Source organism: Hemicordylus capensis, chromosome 5, assembly GCF_027244095.1.
Source record: "Hemicordylus capensis ecotype Gifberg chromosome 5, rHemCap1.1.pri, whole genome shotgun sequence".
NCBI classification, from domain to species: Eukaryota; Metazoa; Chordata; class Lepidosauria; order Squamata; family Cordylidae; genus Hemicordylus; species Hemicordylus capensis.
In genome coordinates this window covers 225,627,992-225,648,272 of record NC_069661.1, presented here as the reverse complement: position 1 = coordinate 225,648,272, position 20,281 = coordinate 225,627,992, and the positions used below count along the sequence as shown (strand labels likewise).

At 44.5% G+C, this 20,281-nt stretch overlaps 1 protein-coding gene across 5 annotated transcripts in view; it reads left to right on the top strand.

The window, feature by feature from the left end:
- The window catches only part of CHST11 (carbohydrate sulfotransferase 11), a 321,489-nt gene that overhangs the window by 139,008 nt on the left and 162,200 nt on the right, over positions 1 to 20,281 (top strand). The gene's annotated exons all lie outside the window — the stretch shown is intronic.

Sequence of the window (20,281 nt, the reverse complement as noted above, 5' to 3'; positions counted from 1 at the left end):
GTGGAGAAGTTGTGCATTTGTCTTGCAAATTTATGTTTCTTTTCAGAGAGCTCTAGTGAATCTTTATATTTGGTACACAGGGAAACGGAGAAGAGAGAGGGTGTGTGGAGGGTGGGTGTACCTTAAACTTTCAGTGTTGTTCTTCTCTTGTGTGAATAGAATTTCAGATAGCCAAAATACTGCCAGTGTGAAGGCCAAGGAAATCATAATAGCCCTGAGCTAATTTACTGGCACTTTGTTCACACAAGTATTTTGGACCACATCAGAAGTTAAAGAGATGTCTCCCTATGTTTCTGCAGTGTTTCAACTATGTATTTTCTGTTTTATCTGAAATAAAGTGTGTGTGTGTGTGTGTGTGTGTATGCATTGTAAAATACAGATTACAGAAAATCCATGGTTATTCCCTGCTAACTTGGCAAAGAGGCACCTTTTAACGTGGTGATTCTCTTTATTTAGCAGGGGAGAGTATCTGGCCCTATCCACCCCCAGCACAGTACCTCCAATGACTGTTGCTGGTGTCTATCTGATGTTGCTTTTTAAATTGTGAGCCCTTTGGGGACAGGGATCCATTTTATTTATTTATTATTTCTCTGTGTAAACCGCCCTGAGCCATTTTTGGAAGGGCGGTATAGAAATTGAATAAATAACAACAAACAACAAGAAACAACAACAACAATTAATATGCTATGGGAAACTTGTATATTCCTTAACTTATAAAGCTACATTTGTCATTCACTGGCATTAAAGACTTTGTTAGTCCAGTCATTGAAGTCTGTGTACCAAAGAGTATTGTTTGAGTACCACTTTGACACCATGTATTATGCCCCTGGGTCCATGAGTGTATTCATGAAAAGCACTTGCTGTAAAGAAGGTATACAAGGCCTTCATCTGATGCACAGAAGAAACAAGTCCAGGTCTACACAACTTCGGCCTTCCAGCTGTTTTTTGGATGACAGCTCCCATCATCCCCAGCCACGGTGGCCAAGAGTCAGGAATTATGGGAGTTGCAGTCTAACATCTGCAGGAGGCCCAGCGTTGTGCAGCCCTGGACTAGCCTTATTGGTTGGTTTGGCCTTGTTTGGTATTGTGGGGAATTTGCCTGTTTGGTGACAGGTGCTACCTTGACTCATGAACATTGGTCCCTCTAATTTTTTTCATCTCTGTGGGGAATGAGTTTTGTTCTGGATGGCAGTATCAAGGCAGTGTGTGCGCACCTTCATTCAGAGTGGGGCTTTCCTGATTCAGCCTGAGCGGGATCTAAAATGAACTGAGCAGACATCCAAAAACTTGAGAGCGTGCACTCATGCGCACCCTTTAGAGGGAACAGTGCTCATGAAATACTTGTTACCTCCCACCTTTGCTTGCATTGTTGGCAAATTAAATTGGGATATAGCACTAAACTGATAACGTATTGTGTGATAACTGAGTACAAGTAATGTAATGTTCAAGCAACGGAATGATAACTGCGGATCTGCAATTAGTATGTGAATAATCTCTGGCTGCATTCTCACTGTCATGGTGATCCTGATTAACTAGGATTGCTGAGTCCTGTAGAACTGGTTGTGAGAACAAAGACTTCCTGGGCAATTCTGGCCAAACCGCTGCAGTTAAATTGCATTGAACCAGGATAGATAACCAGATTCTGATCCTGTTTATCTATCTTGGTTAAATGCAGTTTAGCCACAACAGTTTGACCAGGATTCCCTGGGAAATTTATGTTCTCACAACCAAGGTGACCCTTGGAACCAAGGTGATTGTGAGAATGCAGCCTCTTTTGAAGATAACTGATGAGGAAGCACCCAGAACACAAAAGTCTAATTTTTTGCTCAGCTAGAGGGGTTGTGTATTTTCAATGCATCTAGAAGTGTTGCAGTCTGAATCTCTTTTGGTATATTTCAAGCACAGACATTTCAGTCCTCCATTTGCAGGCATATTTCCTCAGTTGGCGTCCCCAGGAGTAGCATTTCCTGTTGGCAATGGAGAGGAAGTACTGCCATTGAGGGGGAAAAATACCAGCCAACTATTAAACATATTTATTAAGGTTTAGCGGCTGCCTATTATATATTTATATCTTAATGAATAACATTTTGTGAAATGCAGCCAGCTATTAAGGGAAGTGATTCATAATAAATCTCACTCATTAGATTTAACAAGGCACTAAATGTTTCAAATGCTACCTGATTATGGAAAGAATCACTGTAAGGCTTGCGAAATGAGTTCCCACTAATTAAAATGAAGTTTATAGCACTGACAGCTGACAGTTGGATATTATGTGGGGATGTCAAAACTCAAAGCCTTCAGTAGGCAGGTGTAATGCATGCTGCCGCTAATATTAACTTACCAAGGTTGACATTCTGTTCACACTTACCTGGGAGTAAGCATAATTGAACACAGTGGGGTTTACTTTTGAGCAGTGTTGTAGCAAGGATGGAGCGGGCCCTGGTATAATAAGCAAAAATGGGCCCCTGGACTCTCTGCCTTCTCTTCCCTCACCCCATGTCTTTGCTACAGAAGAACTGTAGAGACAGGGTGAAAACAAAACATTCTCGGCATGCCCTTTCTCTCACTCCTGTCTAAGTAATATCACACTCTCCCCACTCACAGAGACATTTCCACACACCAGCTTGCATGCACACATTGCTCAGATTCTGAAGCATTTAAAAAAACATCATATGCCTACTGCACTCACCTCATATATTCATATATGAGGTGATGAAAGTTTTGGCTGTATACAAATGTGATGAATGAATGAATAAATAAATAATATAACACAGGCCCATATTAGGGCCTATTCTATGGCGGTGATGGCGGCAAAGAAATCCTACTCTCCCACCACCATCTCCATCGCGTGCAGCTGAGCTTCTTTGAGTGGTTCGGGGCCTCCTATGTGGGCCCCCCCGCAGACCATCAAACAGAACCTTGGGCAGCCCGGTGTGATCAATTTGTGTTACATTTTGTGGATAAAATCACTCATATCCATTCTGGCTTGGATGCTAAGGTTTTTGCGACACCAGAACATTTTGCCAATGCACTGTCTGGTCTTGTTATACTGGAGGGTTTTCAGACTGTGTTGCCTGAGGAGATGGACAGGCTGCTTGGAAGGCTGAGGCCTACCACGTGTGTGCTCGACCCTTGCCCTTCATGGTTGGTGAAGGCTTCTAGGGAGGGACTGGATCCATGGGTGGCAGGGGTGATGAATGCCTCTCTCGAGCTGGGGGTGGTGCCCTCTCAGCTGAAGGAGGTAGCTATTAGGTCCCTCCTAATTAAAAAAAGAAAAGAAAAAGCCCTCATTGGACCCAGATTATTTAAATAACTTTTGACCAGTTTTTAACCTCCTCTTCTTGGATGTAAAGTGTTGGAGAGTATGGTGGGAGACCTGGATGAATCTGATTATTTAGCTCCTTTCCAGTCAGACTTCCAGCCTGGATATGGGATGGGAACTGCCTTGGTCGCCCTGGTGGATGATCTACGCCAGGAGATAGAGGGAGTGTGAATCCAGGAGAGTTGATTCTCCTGGACCTCTCAGCAGCTTTCGATACCATTGACCATGGTAGCCTTCTTGGTCATCTCTCCGGCTTGGGACTTGAGGGCATGGTTATTTCATGGCTCCGCTCCTACTTGGAGGATTGTACTCAGGAGGTAGTGCTGGGGAATGCCTTCTTCAACCCTTGGCCTGTGGGGTGCCACAGGGATCCATTCTGACCCCTATGCTGTTTAACATCTACATGAAACCTCTGGGAGAGGTCATCCGTGGTGCCATCAGTATGCTGATGACACCCAGCTCTACCTATCTTCTAAATCTGCAGACACCAGGGAGGCGGTGGATGCTCTGATCTGGGGTTTGGAGGCTGTTCTGGACTGGATGGGGGCAAACAAGCTGAAACTTAATCCAGATAAGTTGGAAGTGCTCTGAGTTGGTAATGATCATCTGAGCAGCGAGGTAAATCTGGACTTGAACGGGGTCACACTCCCCCTGAAAGACAAAGTCCGCAGCTTGGGGATGTTTCTGGATCTGGCACTGTCCTTGCAAGCAAAGTAGTGGCAGTGTGCAAAGGTGCTTTTTACCATCTGGTATGTCAGCTGCGACCCTACTTGGAGAAGTCGGACCTGACCTCAGTCACTCATGCTTTGGTAACATCTAGATTGGACTACTGCAATGTGCTCTACATGGGGCTGCCCTTGCTCTACGTGCGGCTGCCCTTGAAGATGGTTTGGAAGCGTCAGCTGGTCCAGAGTGCTTCTGCAAGGATGCTCATGGACGCAGTTCACTTCATGAGTGTCACACCTATCCTGCGGCAGTTTCATTTGTTACCAGTTTGCTTTCTGGGCTGGATTCAAGGTGCTAGTCTTGTCCTTTAAAGCACTACACAGCTTGGAGCCAGAGTATCTGTTGGGCGACATTTGGCCACACCACTAACAGATATCTGGTTGGCAGGGACTAGAGACAGGGCCTTTTCGGTGGTGTCCCCCCCCCCCCCGGAATGCCCTGTCGGAAGAGGTTCACCATCCTCCCTCAGTATTTTCTAAAAAGCAATTAAAAACACATCTTTTTAAAGAGGCTTTTAAATGTTTTATCAGCTGCTTATATCTGGTAGGTTCTTGAGGTTTTTTTAAAAAATTGTTCTCAGTTTCTAGCCTTTTATTAATAACTCTTAATTTGAAACTTTTAAAAAAAATTATAGTTTAAATGTGGTTTTATCCTGACCTTTTAACTTCTTTAACTTTATTAGTCTTATTTTACATTGTATCTGTTTTATTAATGTTGTAAGTCACCCTGAGCAGTAATGTACTGGAGGGGCGGGGTATAAAATAATTTAAATAATAAATAATACCACCAACAGGGAATAGCGAAGAGCAAGCTGTAACCCAGCTGGTGGGCCCCCCTCCCTCTGGGACCCAGGGACATTCTTCCCCCATCCCAGTTCAGTTATAGCTGCACTCTTGCTTCTGAGTATATGTACACACACACACACACACACGATTGTGCTGTAAATAAGCCACCTTTTACTTGAGTCTGAGGAAACGAGGGCAATGTTCCTGAATACCTAAGTTTTGATACGAGCAAATTGGGCTCTGTATCGCTAACTGGAAAGTGTACATAAAACTTTCAACAGGAAGAAAGTTAGCCTGCCAAAAAAGGGGAAATAATAAAACCTTTTAGGGAGCAACTGGTGAGAAAAGTAAGCTCTAACCTCTTTGACTTATCGCCTCTGGGGTTTCCTGGGAAACATTCAAAATGTGCTGATTACCTTTCTTTTCCCATTGCCAAAGGTCATGAAGTAAGATAAGAACATACAAAAGCATTAAAGTGGCCTTAATTCCTGAGTCTTTGCAAGCCTGGTGAACATCAAGGTTTCCTGCTCTTCTATGAGCAGTGAACTCAGTTCAATACAGCTGTATAGTTTCTGTCTTTTTTCATTTTGAGGTACGTCTTGACCAAGTATCCTGCATTAGAATTCCTTCAGCGTTGGTATCTTTGAGGGAGCCAAGCAGTGTCAATGTTTGAATAAGGCCAGAATTTCTCACAGGCACTGTTGAACTAAGCAGATGACGTTTTTCACACATAAAGAATTTCCATCAGTACACTGGCATCTTCTGTTCATAACACATTAAAGGAAGGGCGTGAGGTGGAAAGGGGGAAGAGAGAAGCTCAGGCTAACATTCAGCTGCTTTTTTGGATGTCTGTTGTGTATATCTGAAAGGCATGGCATAGCACAATTCTGGTATACACTGTACTGTTGACATTCACAGTTCATTTCAGAGGACTGAAAATAGGAAGAGACACTGGGTGGAGGAATGAGGTGAAGTGAGGTGATCCTAGGTTGTCGTCTTGAATGTTCCTGTTGATGCCTTAATTCAGTGGTTTGGTACAGATATTCTGTATTCACAAGGAGGCAGGAAATTTTAAAAAGGAACATCTGTGAGTGTGTCATTAAGTGGTATGCAGGGCTTCATTGAGGCCACATTTTGATACTGTGTACAGTTTATTTTCTGTATTTATTATTCAATGTATATACCACCTTTCATAAAACTTATCCCAAGGCAGTTTACAAAAGTTAATACAATAAAATTCCATAAGATCACATTAAAATAGTAAAATCAATTAAGAACATCAATAAAAAACACCAAAAAGAACAGCCATAGTTCTGGTCACTGTATCTCAAAAAGGACACTATAGAACTGGAAACAGTACGAAGGCAACCAAGATGATCAGGGACCTAGAACCTTATGAAGCAAGGCTACAATATCCGTGGCTTTTTAGTTAGAAAAAAGGTGACTAAGGGGAGACATGATAGAGGTCTATACAATTATGTGTGATGTGGAGAGAGAGAAAGTTAGGCTTAGACAAATTCATGAAGGACAGGTCTATCAGTGGCGGTGAGTCTTGATGGCTATAGGCCACTTCCAGCCCCAGAGGAAAGATGCATCTGAATACTACTTGCATGGGAGCAACAGCAGGAGATAGAGCATGCCTTCATCTCTTGCCTGTGGGCTTCCCAGAGGCATCTGGTGGGCCACTGTGTGAGACAGGATGCTGGACTAGATGGACCTTGTGCTTTGTACCTTTTAACCCAGGTAAAAGCCCGGGTATAAAATTCAGACTACTGGGGGAAGCAGCACCAAGATTGGTCTCGATCCCGGTGTGGCACATGAGCAGCCATACCCAGGTAGGGCTGCCCTAATCTGGGTAGGGCTGTGAGGATGAAATTGTCCAGCAGAGAACCATTTATGATGTCTTGAGCACCTTGGAGGAAGGGTGGGATAAAAATGTTATTAAGTAGTAATTCATAAAGTAATGCTCCAGTATTTGACTCAGTATGGCCCAGCTAACTTCCCATCTGTCTATTGATATATTTAGAACTGGGTGGGTTTTATTTTTCTCTTATATAGAGGCTGAGCACACTCCTGCTATTTATGGGTAAACTTGCATAGCATTCTTTAAAAAAACAACTGATGTAACAGCTTCTTTCTCTCATCCCTCTCCCAGCTTTTTCAGGGAGGCGGAGAGTAGGCAAATATTCATGTGCGGTGGAGGTAGTGAGGGATCTGGATTACTGGATGAAAGAAACCACGCTTCTCCTGGTTTCTTGTTCTTTGTATTTTCAGACCTCAGGATTTTCTTTTAAAAAAAAAAAATGTGCAGACATTATTTGCAAAGTATATTCTTAGAAAAGCAACACACTGCAGTGTCTTGTAATTTGTGTGGCCTTGTACGGACGCACTGGTCTAAAAATAAGTTAATTACCAGTCCACAGAGCTTAAGTCAACCAAGGTTCAAAATTTGCCAGCAGCATATTTGAGGCTTGATCGCATCTGTGGGTGTCACTGATCCCTTCAATGCAGTTGAAAACAGAACCAAATCATAAGCAATTAGTGACAAGATTTGGCAGGAAAAGAGGAGAGAAAATTACTACCTTTCTCCATGAAGGGTCTTGATCCTGTACTTCCTATGCAGGAAGAATCCTAGGGGTGGGAGACATAAGGATGTTTGCCTTTGCATACTAATTTAAAATGTCCATTTTAAGTATGTGGATATCTTTTATTTTTAGACTCTTGGGGCCTGTTTAGTTCATGGCCACATACCTCTTGGTATACATCGAGGGTTAATCCTCAAGTGTTTGCAGCTTCCTACGTAAGCAATTGATCTCTACTGAATTCTTGTAGTGTCAAGCTAACCTACAGGGCTGTAAGAAGTTTCCGCTGCAAACTTTTCCATGATGGTAGTATTTAGATGCTGAATCTTGCTGGAGTCATTGGCTGACATTGTGACTAATGAAGCATGCGTGTTAGGAGGGGCTGTGGGGATATACCAAGAGCCCTCTTGCTGGCCACCCCTCATGTGTGCTGTTGAGCACGTGCCCTTAGAGTCCAGAGCACTCTCTGCATTCTGGAAGGACTCTGCAAGAATGGAAACATGCTGCAGATCCTCATTGATGGAGTTTCTGATCTTGCAGAGCCCTTCCAGTGTGCAGGAACCACCTCAGACTCTAAGGACTCTTATACAACAGGCCATACACAAAGGGACTGGGAGACGTCCCAATGTGCCCTACAGCCCCTCCCCCCCCCCTCAGGATGCCAGCCAGTAGTCTTCTTCAGACTGTTTTAAAAATGCCACTGTAACCATGTGCCGTGGTGCAAATGGGTTGGAAGTCACTCCTCCAACCCATCGCTCATAGTCATGCCATTCATGCTTACAGCAGTGCTTGAACAGGAAAGTGCCGTATCTGTGATGGTGGGGGCTTCTGTGACCACGAGACTGGATCACCCCAGCCTCACGATCATGGAACTGCCTACCATCATGGATATGGTGCTTTCCTGTTCAGACAAATGCCACTGTGAACATGAGCGGCACGGTGGTGAGTGATGGGTATGGGGCAGGACCTGACCCGTTTGCATTGTTGTACACAGTTACATCCTTTTAAAAATGTCTGAATAAGGCTAGTATCTCTACTAGCCTATCTACTAGCTAGTATCTCTACTAGCTTAACTGGCCCTATCCACCCCCAGCATAGTACCTCCAGTGACAGTTGTTGGTGTCTGTCTTATGTTTCTTTTTAGATTGTGAGCCCTTTGGGGACAGGGACCCATCTTATTTTTTTATTTATTTCTCTGTGTAAACCGCCCTGAGCCATTTTTGGAAGGGCGGTATAGAAATTGAATAATAATAATTATTATTATCATTATTACTACTACTACTATTACTACTACTACAAAAGTAGCACAAGCAAATTCTTGTTGACACTTCTGAGCAGTGCTTAGTGCCCACAGTGGAAGTGAGGCAAGGGAACTTAACCTCTCTCTCTACAAAAGCAAAGTATCGCAGGGTATTTACCCAGGCTTGGTTTAACATTTTGCACATTGCTGCGCTCTAAGGCAGATTTAACAAAGTCCCATGGGAGCTATCAAAACAACAGTGCATATTGCAGTTTTTACAGGGACATTCACAGTGTGTATATTACCCCATATCTGTCAGATCTTTTGGGCTGTTCTGATTATTTCTATGTATGTCATCTTTTATCGGATCACAATGACCAAGATCTCTTATGTAGTCGCCAAGTTCTGCCTCATTGCCAGTAGAATTCATAAGAGCGTGTTATGAATGGCCGAACACTACTATCTACTGAGGATAGCTATTATTGTAACCTGTGCTGAGTTTTTTCTTTTTAACATTTTTATGAATTTTATGTATCAGTGACTGAAAATAAACTACTATGACTACAACTACAACTACTACTTCTCTTTCTGCCCTTTCATAATGGGGAAAGTTCAGAAAATGACTTGTTGGATTCATGGGGGTAGAAACAGTACCAGATACACGAGTTGTGTGTTTAATTGAAGCCAAGAATGTTGGCCTTTAGAAAAAGGAGCAAAAGAGTTGCAGGCACAAGACGACTTAAAGACAGAAGGTACTATTGGATGCAATAATACTCTTCCAATTCACCTAGATGTTCCCACCTGTGTGAACAAACTAAGATTTCACCTTCAAATAAACTATAAGCAAGTAATTCCTTTTTTCTCTGTGGTTGCATAAAGATCTCTTAACTTTTTTAAATGTTACAACTTTATTCACAAATTTATCTCGCTCTGCCCAGAAATTATCAGACCTCAAAATATGTCCTTCAGATTAATATAAAACAGGAAAATTTAAGACCTCACCTTTTTATGGCAAGGAAAGACAGTTACCTGCAGAGTCCCAGTCTTCTTTAATGCAGTCTGGATACATTTTCAGGGTTTTTGCAAGTTGATTGAAGGATTGCAAGCCGCCCCGACCCACTCATTTCCCTCTTTTTCTTTGGGGAAAAATCAGATGCCTGTGACTATCCCTCATAGCACAAATAAATTGCTGTGTATCCCAGAGGAGTAAATAAGGAGACTGGTTTTTAACAAGTAGGTCAGGACCACAGGTGGGTCACCATTAGACTTAAGATGTATCTTAAAAGTGACACCACAACACTCACTTTTTGAAATAACAAAGAGAAGTTCAAAGGTGATGGGGTGACTCCAAGTGATAACAAAGGGTCTGCCCTACTTCAGGGTAAGTTTTCTGCCACAGCTCAGATCTGATTAGGCAGGATCTGAGACCAACTTCACTCCCACCCACCACCCACTTGTTTGTGTAGTAGAGTGAGGGTCTCTCTTCAGGTGTTGTGGGAGAGGAAATAAAAAGAGGAGAGCTGGTCTTGTGGTAGGAAGCTTGGCATGTTCCCATAGCTAAGCAGGGTTTACCCAGGTTGCATATGAATGGGAGACTAGATGTGTGAGCACTGTAAGATATTCCCCTCAGGGGATGGAGCCGCTCTTGGGAAGAGCAGAAGGTTTCAAGTTCCCTCCTGTCATGGCTCAGACTTCAGAATCAGAAGAATCAGAGCAGGAGGACTCGCCTGCTAGTGAGCCACAGCAACAAGAATTGGCAGAGAAACCAGACTGTGGAACTGAAGATTCTCAACAGCTGCCAGACTTGGTTTCTGATGAGGAAGAGCCTGGGATTTCCCCTGTATTGAGAAGACGTATCAAGAGGCAGGCTCAGTGGGACTCACGCAGGTGCAGGAGATCACGAGAAAGAAAGCCAAACTGCTGACTCAGGGAAGCCTGATTGGTTGCTGGTTCTGTGGAACCATATATATTCAACAGTCTCCCATGGCTGAGTTGCTGTTTGCAACTTTGCTGGCAGCTTATAATGTGCTCTTGCATATTATATATTTTCCATGTTCCGGTTTGTCTTGTCTGTACTTCCCTGTATTGTTCCCTTAATTCCTTGTTCTGTGTCCTTAGCTTGTTTCATTCCTTGTTTTGTCTTTTCCTTCCACTTATTACTCAGTTATTGTTAGAGGGGGGGTACGTAGTTCCAGTTCAGGGGACTTTATTCATTTACTATTTTCTTGGCGAGCCTTTTATTACCCTTCATCCAGTTTTGTTGCTGCTTTCTGTTTACTTTCATGGGGTTGTAAATCCTGTAGGGTTAGCCGGGCTATCAGTTCACGACACCTCCCTGGCTTCTCCAAGATAGGGCTGAGAGAGATTCCTACCTGCAACCTTGGAGAAGCCACTGCCAGTCTTGTGAAGACAACACTGAGCTAGATAGACCAATGGTCTGACTCAGTATATGGGAGCTTCCTATATTCCTACTTGATAAAATGAAATAACAGGATCTATTGTTTAAGAAAAGTTCTTTAAGCATGATGTTTACAAGTTCAGCAGTACATAAGTGTAGTGGCTTCAAAGTGGTGCCATAGCTTACAGAGATGTTAATAGTTTTTCTCCACTCGAGGATTCAAGTGCCTTTCTTGGCTACAGAGTTTCTGCTCATCCTCCCTCCTGAGGACTTTGGGTCGTCCCCCGAACAGGCCCTGGCTTTTCAGAGAAGAACAGATTCACCCCTGCCTCCCCCTAAACTCCACTTCTCTCTACAAAGTCTCAGAGCCTCTTCACTGTCTGGCCAACTGTCTTTTAACTGATACTTGTCTCTGTCTGCCACCTCCTGCATTCCAAGAAGGGTTTCCTTGTCTCTTCTGTAGGGATTTCGCTCAACCTCCTGCACAGACTTACAAGAACAGTTTACACCCAGTTCTATACATTAACATTTAAACACATATAAATAGCCCCTTAAACACTAAAAAATGTAAACCATCATACTCCCCCCGCCCCAATAGTTTCCACTCTCCCTTTTGCTTGCCCAGCCACCAGCATGGAATTCTACAGCAAAGTGTTAGACAATGCAGTTATAGTATATTATGGTTCTAGGCCCCTAATGGTGCAGTGGGGAAATGACTTGTCTAGCAAGCCAGTTTGAATCCCCGCTGGTATATTTCCCAGACTATGGGAAATACCTATATCAGGCAGCAGCAATATAGGAAGATGCTGAAAAACTTAATCTCATACTGCACGGGAGATGGCAATGGTAAACCCCTTCTGTATTCTACCAAAGGCAACAGGAGTCGACACCGACTGGATGGCACAATTTACCTTTATATTATGGTCCTATAGCTTGAATTAATTATTTTTAAAATCCTTAATTTAAAGAAACCTCATTAATTCACTCCTCTACCCCAGAACAAGCTCCAGAGGTCAGTGCAACCAGGTAGGTAGGAGATTATATTAATTACATTAATTACCTCTGTAAGTAGTTAATGTATAGCAAAATCCTCACTCCTCTAATAATGTTTTTTGCTACCCTTTTGCTCCTCAAGACTAGTTCTTCCTAATCTGTCATGGCTCCCTCCCTCTTCCCCCTGAAATTCTGAGGACTGTAATTTAGGCCAGGTGCTAAGAATTCTGTTGAAGATCTCTACCCACTTGCGCCCACACAAAGCTAAAATTCCCAGGGTGCTTTAGGAGAAAGGAATGACTGTTCATCAACGAGTATGTCTACAGTGCAGATATTCCCAGAGAAAAAGAGGGACAGTGAGAAAGAGAGAGGAGATGTGTATGAATGGAATAAAACTTGAGTCTTATTGCCTCAGCCTTGGGTTAATGGGAGGTCCAGAGTTTAAAAACTGAGCAGTAATTATGAACATTCCCTCTAACAATTATTAAAACCAGAAGCATGGTAACACTAGTGGTAACAGGCAATTCACACAATCATTAACTATCTGGTTTCAGGAGCTGAGTGTACTTCCAATTTTCCTGATTGTCTACAAGGGAAACATAAGGTAGAAGCAGAAAAATAAGGCAGCGAGAGTCTACTAAGCAGAAGCTGGGTTTGAGGGCTTTCCCTCTTACTGCATTGAGCAGTGGGGTACAGCTGCTAGGTTGGAGGGCGCCTTCAGCAGACCCAGCTGCTGCTCAGGAGATTAACTCTGCCAGCTCCTCCTACCTTGTTTTTCCCTTACAGATGATCAAAAGACGGTAGCATGCACAGCTCCAAAAACTGGTCCTACCCATTTAATGCTTGTGTGAACTGCCTTCATATATTTGGTGCCGTTCTCTTACAAATACGACAAATATTTATATCCCACTTTTCAACAACAGTTCCCCAAAGCAGTTTACATAAAAATAGAGTAAATAAATAAAATGGCTAAAATGGCTTCCTATACCCAAAGGGCTCACAATCTTACAAATAAACATCAGACAGCCACCAGCAACAGCCACTGGAGGATTCTGTGCTGGGGATGGATAGGGCCAGTTGCTCTCCCCCTGCTCAATTATCTTACCCATGGCTGGCTCAAGACCAAATGATGTATCTGGCAAGGAACGTCTTTGTGCTCCCCCCGCCCCCCAACCACCATTATGTTCAGCTTTAAAAACTGGTGTCTACTTGAATTTGATACAGTCCTATCATAAGTAGTAATAGTATTAATAAGACAATAGATTTGCCTGCATGGGCCTGCAAATCAGTGTGTATTCATGCCTTATTTAAGCATAACAATTATTTCCTCTAATCTTATATAAAAACATTTTTATTTTAAGAATCAAATTTTTATGTGAATTTGATTTTAGGTATCAGCACCCCAGGGTACTTACAGGTGCCTGCCTGTAAATCCAGCTCTGAGCTGGCCACTGTTTTAACAGCCCCTCTAGAAAAATGCTTCTATGTGCTACAGTAATTGTAATTGCTATGACTGTTTAATAATTGCTGTAGTCATGCAGATAAATGGACTTTTCTCAGCAGGAGTTAATGCAATGGCTACTTAGTGCTTCTATATATGATGTCTATCCTTAAAAAAAAAATCTATTGAAAGTGATAATGAATGAGTAAAATTGAGACTCTATGAAAAGCAAACACAGAATAGGGGCTTACCTCTGTGCCCATCTCTGGAGGCTGATGAAACGCCAAACGGTAAACACAGGAAGCTCATAATCTTAATCAGTATGTTTGAAGGCACTGATTGCTCGTGTGTAAAAGCTCATCAAGCATAAAGTAACAGAACAGAGAGTTAATAGAAACAGCCTAATGTACAATGCCAGCCCCTAGTTATTTCATCTTGCTTCCAGAAGCAACCTGCAGAATTATAGCAGTATGTCTAATTACTGCCTGTCAGAGCAGCAGGAGTCCAACAGGAGAGGAATTAATTGATATTACTCTAAGGGATTTTCCAGACGATGTTTTTATTGTGCAATAAATGCACAGTTGTTGTTCAGTTGCGGTGGGGAAGCCAGATGTCTGTCTCCCAGCTGACAGGACTGCTGTGGCGAAATGGCAAAGAGCAATATTTTGGGCAGGGCCCAGGGGGATAGGATCTGCACTATTTTTCAAGCAGGGACCACTTTGAAGATATTTTTGTCAATGTGAGGGAGCCTTTTCTCGCTGTGCTGACCTCCGTACAGTATTGTGCTTTCCTCAGTGCTGAGATAGACAGAGCCCTCTCTTATGAGCTCTGTGGGGAATGTACTGGGAAGAGCTACACTCCCCCAATGCTCCATGCATGCTTCCCAAGATGGTGCCGGGGCTCAAGAGGACTCTGTTTCTCTTAAAGGACCGCCCCCACCCAAGCCCACCCCACCCCAGTGCAAAGCACAGCACTGTATGGTGAGAATGGTTGTCTCTGCATGGTGCCAGCGGGACTGTGCAGAGTATTCAGCTTGGCCAAAAGTCACGCAGGCCCAATAAACAGTTAGTCAGGGGGCCACCCTCTCCCTCAGGGGCCCAGGGGGCCACCACCTCCACCACCCAGTGTAGATTAGGCCGAGAGATGAGTGATTGGCCCAGAGTCACCTAATGAGTTTTGTGGCGGAATATGGATTTGAATTAAGGTGTCCTGATTCTAGCTCCATCACTCTAACTGCTTCATCATGCTGGTTCTTGAATCTTGAGCCACCATTGCCCATGAATGTATCTAATCCTCTTTTAATGGCTTCTAAGCTAGTGGCCAGTGATGCACCTAGGTCCAAAATCTGCCCGGACCTAGAGGGCTTCGGAGGCCCCCCTTAATTTTTTTTAAGATACCTGGCCCCACCACTGCTCCTACCTCCTGGGTGGCCTCAAAAAATCTGGGGGGCCTCGCCAGAGCCCCACCACTGTGCTGCTATCCCACGCCTGCCGCTGCCCTTCACCTGCCACTGCCCCGCCACACTGACATTTCTCCTATCTTCACCGCCGGGGTGGGGGTGTGTGTGAGCCGAATGGAGCAGGCCACCCTTGTGGCGGCAGCGGTGGGTGGGCTTCTCTCCGGCTGGTGTGGGGGCTTCTCCCCACTCCCTGGCCAGTGCACCAGCGCAGTGCACGTGCCACTGCTGCTGACATGGGTGTCAGCTCGGCTCGGCTTGGCTCACCCCCTGGTGGTGAAGATAGGAGAAATGTCGGCACAGTGGGCGCAGGGCAGGGGCAGCACATCGGCAGGGAGCTGGTAAGGCCCCCCAGAGGCAGAAGGCCACAGACCTGGTCCCCAAGGTCCATGGCTAAATGTGCCTCTGCTAGTGGCCCTCACGAGCTCCTTAGAGGAAAGCCAGGATATGATCATCTTTACCTATTATCTATCTATCTATCTATCTATCTATCTATCTATCTATCTATCATGTTTTTATACCACCTGATATGTATATCTCTAGGCGGTGTACAAAATTTAAAATAATATTTGAAAGATTAAAATACACAAGACAATAAAAATAGTATAGAGCAGTTATTAAAACAATTAAAATTATTAAAATGAATTCTAATTAAAAGCTTGTGAGAACAGGAGAGTCTTGAGGGTCTTCCTGAAAACAAACAGAGAAAGAGATGCTCTCATTTCAGCAGAGAGCGTGTTCCAAAGCCTTGAGGCAGCCACAGCGAAAGCCCAGTCCTGGGTCACCACCAAATGAACTGGTGGCAACCGTAACCGGACCTCTCCAAAAGCTTGTAACAGGTGGCAGGGTTTATGACAAAGGAGGTGCTCTCCTAAATAGCCTGGACCCAAGCTGTTCAGGGCTTTATAGGTAATAAACAACACTTTGTATTTCACCCAGAAACATATCGGCAAGGAGTGCAGTTCTTTCAAAATCAGTGTTATGTAGTCCCTTCGTGTTGCCCGAGAGAACAGTCTGGCTGCCGCATTCTGTACCAGTTGTAGTTTCCGGGCTATGTACAAAGGCAAACCCCATAGAGTGCACTACAGTAGTCAAGCCTGGAGGTTACCAGCATATGTACCACTGTTTTAAAGTTGTTTATCTCTAGAAATGTGGACGTAGCTGGCGTATCAGCCAAAGTTGGAAAAAAGTTCTCCTGGCCACTCCCTCAACCTGAGAAACCAGGGAGAGCTTTGGGTCCAGGAGCACTCCCAAGCTACGTACCTGATCTTTCAGGGGGAGTGTAACTCCATCCAGAACAGGCAGATCTAAACCATCTCTCGGGTCCTGACCCCCCACAGTCAGTACCTCTGTCTTATTTGGATTCAACTTCAGTTTGTTATCCCTCATCCAGCCCTTTAGGTTTCATTGAAATGTACTTCCAGCTAAATGTGGTTAGATTTGCTGCCTGAGGCTGCAATTCTCTGTACACTTACCTAGAAGCAAACTGTACTGAATTTGTTAGGATTTATGAGAAAACATACATAGGATCGCATTGCATGGTTGAAAGTCTCCTTTCTTAATCAGCAGTGAGGGGCTGATTTTAAAATCTCGTCCACTCCAACCCTGCTACGCCCCTGTCCAGCTTGGCCCGAATCTGAGAGATTTTGTCATCGTCATCCATTACTAAAAACATCAACATGTATGGGAACAGGGCAGCAGGGTTTAGGGCTTCTGCTAATACCGTGCTTAAAAATCTATGTTTCATATTATGAAAGAGCTCAAAAGAGATGCTTCAGTGCAACATCAGTGACTGTAATGCAGGCAGCAAGAGGGGACAAAAGCCGCTGCCCTGTGATGAATTATTATTTTAGTCACAGCACACTATCATTAATTGCTATGTATAAATTAAATGGGCTATTTTAGACGTTGGGGAAATTAACTCTTTTTCTTCAGGCGTTGATCATATACTTGTGCTATGGTCACACCATAAGCCAAAGCAAATCAGTCAAACATGTTTATTTTGTAACTGTCACTGTGCAAAAATCCAGTCCTTTCTATCTTGATGGGTTCAGGCCACCACGCACAAGTGTTGGGCACGTTGAAAAGGAGATGAAAAATACCCATTGCTGTCAGTCAAGTATATGATAGCATTCATATTCAGCTTGAGATAATGGATGGGCCCCAGGTCAGGCCAAGCTGGGAGGGCCTTTCTGTTCCCTGCCCACTTACAAATGTTTAGATATTGACAATTTCCAACGAGAGAACCCCAAGAAGCCTTTCCACATCATGTGTGGCAAGTGTGTTTTTGCTGTGGTGACGATAGTGTTTCCCTGGTACTTCTGAAAGCAAAAGGACATTACATGTACATGCAGGTGTCTGGACACATATATATGATTTGGGGTGAATGACTGTACATGCATTCATTTTAAAAGCGAATCTCAGTACAGGTCCCTCAGATGCATGGTACAGCTGGAAGTGTATTACTGTAAGGGCATTGAATATAATGTGGGTGGGGTTATAACTGAGTGGTAGAGCTTTGCATGTAGAAGGTCCAAGGTTCGATTCCTGGCAGCTCCAGGACTGGGGAAGACTCTTTCCTGAAACTTTAGAGAGCTGCTGCCAGTCAGTGCAGAAAATACCGAGCTAGATGGACCAATGGCCTGACACAGTATAAGACGCCGTATAAGATAGTTATGTGTATGTGTAGTACATAACGTGTGACTAGGGCTAAAGTTGGATATAAGTTGGGGATAAGGAGAGGAGAGCTGGTCGTGTGGTAGAAAGCATGACTTGTCCCCTTAGCTCAGCAGGGTCCACCCTGGTTGCATATGAAAGGGAGACTAGAAGTGTGAGCACTGTAAGATATTCCCCTCAGGGGATGGAGCCCCTCTGGGAAGAGCATCTAGGTTCCAAGTTCCCTCTCTGGCTTCTCCAAGATAGGGCTGAGAGAGATTCCTGCCTGCAACCTTGGAGAAGCTGCTGCCAGTCTGTGCAGGCAATACTGAACTAGATAGACCAATGGTCTGACTCAGTAAATGGCAGCTTCCTATGTTCTTATGATATGCATCCCTAAGCACTTGGGGGAGGAGTTGTGGCCCATCAGGTTTCCCTGATAAGTGTTTCTGAGGTCTGTCCTTCACACTTTACAGCATAGTTTCCTGAAGTAACTGTCATTTGGCTGCAGTAAGCAAAATTTCCATTTAAAGCAAAGAGTGCTGCTTAGCAATGATATAAATTCCTCCTTCTCTTTAGAGCAAGGGTCTCAAATGGTGGTCCTCTTGAAGATGATGGCCAACAACACCCATCATCCCTGGGCATGGCTATTGGGACTGTGCACGATGGGAGTTATCCAGCTGCAGCTGGGGTGGGGGTACAGTTTTGAGACCTCTGCTTTAGACACTTACCACCATGTGAGCTGAAGCTCACTGTTTTTCTGCAATATGGTCAGATCAAAATGAAGTCCAAAACAATCCAAGTCAGCTGTGGCCAAATCCATGATATGCTACTGCTCAGTTGCTCAACTTTTTAATTTACTTTTACATTTATATCCTGCTCTTCCTCCAAGGAGCCCAGAGCAGTGTTTATCCTCACAACAACCCTGTGAGGTAGGTTAGGTTGAAAGATGTGAACCCCAGAGTCACCCAGTGAGTTTCATGGCTAAACAGGGATTTGAACTTGGATCTCATGATCCTAGCCCAATGCTCTAACCACTACACCATGCCAGCTCTTGGCACTGTCTGGCATTGTGAACTATTTATGAATGAATATGTTAATTGCATTAATATTTGTTGAAAGTACCATTGCCTGCCTGAGCCTTCAGGAAGGAGCTTTAACAAATCTAAACGAATTACATTTTTCTCTTTTTGTGGGTATTTGGAATATATTGTTTTTTGCCACTTCTAGCAATGACTGGAATGAGCATCATTTTCAGCACCCCACTTGTACTGAAAAATCTATGGAATTAAAATGATCATTTATTGGAGGGTGGAAGCTGGCAGTCTGAGGCAAGGACTAGTGGGATATTATCTTTAGTGCCACTATAGCTAATCCACATGGAACAGCTATGAATTTCTGAGACTAGTGCCTGAGTCTCTGACCTCTTTCTCTGGAGACTGACAACATCCCTTGTTGAAAATGTCTGCTGTTTCTCTTTCCGTATGTAAGTCCAAAGCAGCTAATAACAAGACATGGAAAACAATCAAGAAAAATGAAATGCAATAAAACTGTAGCAGAAAGCAGACCACAACAGGTTAATTACCACCGTTGTCATAGTAGAGAAGCCTTGAGAGTAGCCATCAGCCTCCCCCAGAGGGATCCCAAAAGAACAAGGGTTTAATTAAGCTGGCATAGAGACGCTACACATGAGCTGTGTGTAGAGCCTGGGAGGGTTTGGTGGGGAGAATGGGCTTAGCCCTCTCTCCCTGCAAACGAACACCCGCCGAGCCCTGGGCAGCCGGATTGGCTGCCCACATGACTACCAACTCCATCAGGGAGCTGGTGGAGGGGGCTGAGGGGATTGGGGGCCGGCCAGCCCCCTGGAAGTCCCATGCGAGTGCACAGGGCATCCTGGGGAGACCCCCGAGACCAGGAGGCTTGTTTAAGCCTCCTGGCGGGGGTCTCCTCATGAGTCACCGCGGTGCACTGTGGTGACTCACGATTGCCAAAATGAGGTTAGCGGAGCGCTCGCTGCACTAACCTCATTGAAGGGGAAGGCTAGTTCTTACGATGGGGAAAAACTGGTCTGGTCTCCTTTAGTCCATTTCCCCCCATCGTGAGAATAGCCTCACAATGAGGCTATTCTTACAACCAGCGAAAATTGGGCTAGGAGAGCCTAGCCCAATTTTTGCTGGTTGTGTAAACCACTGGGCTCGCAGGCGAGCCCGGTGGTTTACAAGCGGGTAACCTGCTTGAGAAGACCTCTACTTAGCCCAGGTTAGCGGAGCAAGCACTCTGCTAACCGGGGTTTCCAGATTGTCTGTTGCTGCGGTGTGGCTCCACGCCATGAGAACTCATGAGGACACCCCCGGCCGGGAGGCTAAAAAGCAGCCTCCCGGCTCAGGGGTCTCTCCAGCATGCTCTGCGCACTTGTTCAGAGCATGCTGGAACTTCCGGGGGCCGCGTAGCCCCCGAACTCCCAAGCCCCCACCAGCTCCGTAATGGAGCTGGCAGTCATGTGGGCGGCCGATCTGATCCAGCCGCCCAGGGCAGACTGGACGATCATCTATGGGGAGAGCGGACTAATCCCACTCTCCCCGCTAACCCTGTTATCGCGGGTCTTACCAATCATGAGACCCGCCTCAGTGTCTACAGTGATAGGAATAAGCAGGTTTCCCTTGAGAAGACATTCCAATGCCTT